The following is a 6,472-nucleotide window of genomic DNA, read 5'->3' as shown; positions in this document are numbered from 1 at the left end:
CCTTTGTCATTTGTGTCACCATTGTGATGTTCCTCTTCCCTTCCATAATTAAGGTAAATGTATACACAATACACAGGGTACCAAAATCAAATACAGCAAGGGATAAACCAAAGGGGAAAAACCAAAGAAAATAGAAATCACATAATACATAAAAAGCAACAACCGCAAATAATAATCTCTGATTCCATATCTTGGAGTTCATTTTGTTCAACATCAGCTTATGTGGTCATATATATGCATAACAAAGCCACTGGAAAATAATAATTGCATGGACAATATATCGTGAAAACAACATGTTAACTGTTTTTCATGGTAAAGGTGGTATTAGGATTGGTGAATTCGCAGTTTTGATAAAGGAATTTCAAAAGAGTTTTAAAAATATGACACGTAAACTTTAATTGTTCAAACTTTTAAACAACGTAGCCTATTAAGAAAATTTAAAATTGCCTGGGAAAATAGGCTTTCATGCAAAGAAATCCATGGAGATTTAGTGGAGAGGGAGCAATATGAGTGAAGATGACTCATTTTCACACTAAACAAACAAACCTCAGAAACCTTGCTGTAAATCCTGTAGCTTTCCTTAAAAACTGTCCTTACCCAGGAAATATTCTCTCACTGTGTGAAACAAGGTTATAGTGCAATTTAATTCAAATTTCTTTACAAAAAGACATCAAAATTTGTGAATTGACCTTTAATTACCATACAGTAATTCTCTGAAAAAGATAATTTGGGTCAAAATACTTAGGGAGAAAGTGCCCTCCACAATGAAAAAAGGTATTGGGTTTACACTTTTGGTTTGTAATACTTTCCACAATGTCTTTGCACTGAAACACAGAAAAAAATCTGATTGGATACTTCAAACCAGTGATTTCACATTTCTAATTGGCTCACAAATATAAATCCTTATTAAAATGAGATATTGAAGACTTCTCTTTTTACATAAGACAAAAAGTTTTTGGTTCAGAAAAGAATTGAGCACATGGAAAAAGTAAGAAAACAGTGTTCTTAGAAGCACTAGCTAAGAAAATTGGCTTCAGCAGTGGAGGGAGGCCAAAACTTTTTGATATAAATTGTAATATTTTTGCTACCTAAAGTGATTTTACAGAGCCGATTTGGCTCACTAAAATGCAGAACGGATTGAGTGAAGACATGAAAATAAATCTCACATCCAAAGAGGCAACTTAAAAGAGTTTTAAAGGAGAAACCATGAAGATGTAGCAGTGGGGGAGGCCTTAGAATCCTTCAGCTTCACTAGACTTGGAGCCAAAAAGCTGTGATTAATTGGAAATCAGGCAAGAGCTAAGAGGAGGACATAGAAGTAGGACATAGAAGCATTGTCCTTTGTAACAGCCACTGCCATCCAAGGTATGGGTGATTGAACTTTATTCTCTTCCATACATCTTGTTGATCAAATGCAAGACTAAGAGAAAAATAATCTATTGAAATAATTTTGCAAAGAATAATTTCACTGTTCCTGATATGGTATCTAAGGACACTCTTAAGTGAGAAGATAAAAGTGGAGTATTCTGCGGTTTCCTCTAAGCATCTTGTTAGCAAAACATATCTTTGAGGGTAGAAGTGGTTGAACCAAAAAGTGGTGGAGTACTTATGTTTGTGGGCACTTTAGACACAAGAAGACTTTCTTTTCTTTCTTTTTTTTTTTTTTTTTGGGTCCAGTCGTGGGACCTGAATTCTGGGCTTGGGCACTGTCCCTCAGCTCTTCAGCTCAAGGCTCGCGCTCTATCACTTGAGCCACAACGCCACTTCCGGTTTTTTTCTTTTTGCTTATGTGGTGCTGAGGAATCAAACTCATGGCCTCAAGCATGCAAGGCAAGCGCTCCACCACTGAGCCACCTTCCCAGCCCAACACAAGAAGACTTTCAAGGTAAAAGAAAAAAGAAAAACGGATATCCAAATATTTGTGATCACAGTTTCTTGGACTGGTTTTTTTGGAGACAAAGTTTTACATTACATTTTGTCCTGATTATCATCAATGTTGGGTTTTTATGGCAACCAAATGCAGGGGTGAAGTTTAATGGACTCCCTTGAACAAGTAAACAGCATGATAAAAAAATTGGCAAATAATATTTAGTGAATTACTTTCACCAACTACTTTTCCAGAACAAAGAAGGAAATATATAACTCAAAATCAATTGATTTAAAAGTATGAAGAAAGAGTAGTGAAGAGAGATGAAAGAAAACATAGAGAATTGTTTTCTCTCCAGCGGAGTAATGGGTTCTTGATCTTTTCTGTTGCATTCTATCTTCACAAGCTATCAAGTGTGGCTCAGGACTGCACTATCCAGTTCAGACAGAGAGAACTCACAGAAGGAAGATAACATTTGCAGCAGATAAAGTTGATTTATAACCTGAGGCAATCTATTTAAATCTGTTCAAATTTCTCCCCTACTCCAAACTGCCCTCTTTGAATAATTTTGTTTGCTTGTCCCAAGACTTCCCTTCATTAACTGCTTAAAATTTTGAGAGGTCATATTCATACTCTCTAGAGATTGCTGTTTGGTTGTAATTTTTGTGTGATTTTTCACTGAATTTCAAAAGGTTGTGCAAGTGTGTTACAGTTAAATATGTCCATCTAATTGTCCAATGCTCCTGGATCAGATTCACTCCTATCATTGTCAACCAACTCCTTCTCCAAAATTTATTTCAGATTTACCACTTCCTTTATCACAGTGTACATTGATATTCTAGCTGTACTTGCCCCTTGTTCCATTTTTCATTCATTCTATGTATTTACTATTATTCCTCTCTGGCTTCAACTTCCTGATAATCATTCTGTTAAACTGTCTGTTAATAGTTTAAAAGGTTTATATACATTCCATGGAGTTTCAATCCTGCATATACTTGAACTTATGTCATCTTATATTTCCATAATTCATTCATCTGCAATAATAATTCATAAGACTGGAGACGTGAAGCACCTAGACATGATTTAATTCTCATCCATTTGGAAGATTAATCTTTAGTCAACAAGAAAGTTTAAAAATGGTTTAGAATGTATTCCAAACTACCAATTTTATAAATGGCTTTGTACAATGGTGTGTGATTATTTTGTTATACATGGGATAATATTTTCTACTACATTTAAGTTTTGGAAAAAAGAAAATTAAAATTTAATATTATAGAGGAATATGATAGAAATAAAAGACAGACTTTATGTTTGTCACATCTCTGATGAGTACCCATATTCAAGACTTACTATGTTAGACAGATAGGGAAAACATAAAATAACATATGATAAGGCAACTATTTGGGACTTTTTAAAATGTACCTTATTAAATAATGAAATTTACTTTATTAGGTAACGTTTGGGTTTGAAATATGGGAGGCTGAGATATTTAACAAATTTTGAAAGACACCTAATGAATAGCACAAACGGTGGGTGGTACTATTTCTACAGTTTAATGAATGGTTGAACCTGATTGGCATTAGTGCTGGGTAAGTAAATCAACTCTATTGTAACTCTATTGTAACTCTATTGCCACTAAGTATCATCTATTTGTCAAATGTTATTTTGGTGAATGTGATTTTTTTTGGTAGGTCGTGGGGCTTGAACTCTGGGCTTGGGCACTATCCCTGTGCTGTTCAGCTCAAGGGGAGCACTCTACCACTTGAGCCACAGTGCCACTTCTGATATTTGAGTGGTTTATTGGAGATAAGAGTCTAACCGACTTTCCTGCCCGGGCTGGCTTTGAACCGTGATCCTCAGATCTCAGCCTCCTGAGTATTTAGGATTACATGCATGAGCCACTAGCACCTGGTTTGCGAATTTGATGTTTCAAAGTTTATTTGAAAAAGAATACACTTTCAGGAGATTAAATATTTTGAGAATGACAACATTTTTATACCACAGAACCAAGTTTTACTGAAGTACCTGTGTATTTTTTTTATTGTGAAAATACTGTACACAGGGGTTACAATTACATGGGCAAGATAATGAGTGCATTTCTTATCAAGCATTGTAGCCTCCTCCTTTGTTTCCCCTTCCCATCCCTTCGCTTCCCCCCCCTGCTCCCCCCACCCGATCCTCCCCACCACCACCCCTCCCGGTCCAAAGTTGTAAAGTTTGTTTTTGACATGGCAACTTGTACATCTCACAGTGTTATTAAGCAATAAGGATCTTCTCAATTAATGGTTTTTTTGTGAATTACATTTGACCTCTAAGTCAAGTTTTCCTGGCCTTTATAGACCAATTGTGGATCTATCCTTCCAGGAGCTATTTTTCTGGCCCACTTATGCTGGACTGAAATTGTTCATTAATCATTAGGGGAGGGGTATTAAAAATAATCTTGTGACACTTTGTGATCTTGTTCACTCATATGGGCTGGTCATCTGTAAATTGAAAGTTTGAATTGCAGTACTTTCTCTTAGATTTTGTGATCTCATCCTTCATTTGAAGTTGACTTGCATTTCACTATTGCTTACTCTTAATTCCTGCTTCTCAAGGAATTGAGGCCCTGAAATATTATAGGAAATGAGAAATTGACATGGATCTTCAATTACTTTCTATTGGCAGGTTTCCTGGGCCTAGTAGAGAAGGCTTGACCCTGTTATCTGATGATGTGGGTAACTGGGACATGGGATCCTAGAACCCATACATTTGGCAGAAGAAAAATATCTTGCATACATGATATCAGAAAAATTTGCGTATAATCAATAGGTATGCTTCAGAAATATGGAGAAAAACAGTTTGGAACCAGCGAGTTAAAACAATAAACAGAGCAGCGGAGTAAAATCCTTTATAGTTTAGAGGAAAACAACATTTTTTTTACCATGTGAAGTCAGAAGAACAAGAAAACTTAGAAGGTATCACAAGTTTATAGTGAAGACATTACATTGATACTTTTTATATTCTAGTATGTATTCTAAACCTAATTATTTATATTCCAATTCTCTTTATTGGAATAAATAATTATCAATTTATTTGTCAAATTATCAATTTATTTTACTAAGGTTCACTGTGTGAAATATGAAATCAGCACATATAAATATAAAATATCTAACTATATATAATATAATAAAAAGGGCACATGTTTTGCATTGTTCTGTTGTGGTTAGGGTATCAAAGACAACTCTGTTTTAAAGTATTATTGCATTATCTGTACCTCAGTGTTAGGTAGAGTTAGACCTAAAGCTTTAGCATTTGTAGAGGCAAGAGGAAACATTGTGATTAAAACATTACCAATTTAAGGCCTAATAATGAGGAGAAACATGGACTTTTCCTGGAGCTATGGAAATATTTGGTGATAGAAAGTCAGTAGTGTAAGTTCCTGCCTGGTTGGAAGGTAGACAGGCCAGACATCAGGAAATCATGCATATGAAGAATTTTTTCACCTTGGCGTTAACCTACTTTTGAAATGGTAGGTATAATAAACACTTAAATTTTGATAAAATACCTTCTAGTCTGAACAGTTCTGTCTGAACTGTTCATCTCTCTATGATCCCTTGTAACTAAGATTAGTTTTGTTCCAGTAAGACAATCTATGCTGTCAGGGTAGGATATTCTGGTTCGTCTGTTCCTACATGGAAGAAGGATAAAGGGTCAGGTAGACATTTGTGCCAGTAAGACCTCATTTGGGAAAATTTAAGCTGGAGAAGTTTAGAAGTAGCTCTTAAGCATGGCTTACTTTGAAACTATTAGCTCCACAAAGCTAACTCAGTTACATAAATAAGTACTTGAAAAAGCCATCACCTTAGGACCTAGCTATAAGTGCTTCAAAGTATGATCAAATCTAAAATGAAAAAGCCTTAAAATTGTCATTGACAAAAAAACAAATGTGAGCAATTGACTGAACAATATAATTTTTTTCCACTATACACATTATTTTAGGGAAATAAGATCAATAGTATTGTTAGGAACAATAAGGTTTCCTTGCTACAAATAGGCACCCAAGGATATAAACCTGTATAAAGATTGCATCATTAATTACTTAAATTTAGAGGATACTACCTGCTTCAGCAGTACGTATACCCAAATTACAACAATACAGAGATTAAAACGACACTTGCACAAGGATAATATGGAAATATGTGAAGTATTCCATATTTTTCATTCTTCAGTTGCAGAAATGAAAAACAGTTATCAAGAAGTTGATTGCAAAATTACAAGTGTAACAATATATGCAAGTGTTAGAATTAAACATTAGTTTGACATCAGCGTATTAAATCTTCACCTTAGAAAGGCCTTTACATAGAATAACCTTTACAAAACTTTTGAAATTAGTTAACATTGTCATTTTATCCCAAAGAAACATACTACTATAAGAACCTAGAAAAAGGGACTGGGAAGGTGGCTCAGTGGTAGAGAGCTTGCCTTGCATGCTTGAGGCCCTGTGTTCAATTCCTCAGCACAACATAAGCAAAAAAAAGCCAGAAGTGGCGCTGTGGCTCAAGTGGTAGAGTGCTAGCCTTGAGCTGAAGAGCTGAGGGACAGCATCCAGGCCCAGAGTTCAGG

General features: G+C 35.2%; 1 non-coding gene across 1 annotated transcript; it reads left to right on the top strand.

The window, feature by feature from the left end:
- The first annotated feature begins 5,961 nt into the window (after positions 1–5,961).
- On the top strand, positions 5,962–6,068 carry LOC122126454. Its single transcript, XR_006150936.1, has one exon. It is a non-coding gene; the product is annotated as a U6 spliceosomal RNA (small nuclear RNA).
- The last annotated feature ends 404 nt before the right edge of the window (positions 6,069–6,472 follow it).

Source organism: Dipodomys spectabilis, unplaced genomic scaffold (assembly GCF_019054845.1).
Source record: "Dipodomys spectabilis isolate Male_0828 unplaced genomic scaffold, ASM1905484v1 ptg000278l, whole genome shotgun sequence".
NCBI classification, from domain to species: domain Eukaryota; kingdom Metazoa; phylum Chordata; class Mammalia; order Rodentia; family Heteromyidae; genus Dipodomys; species Dipodomys spectabilis.
The sequence above is the reverse complement of the archived record's forward strand: the minus strand, read 5'-3'. Positions and strand labels throughout refer to the sequence as shown.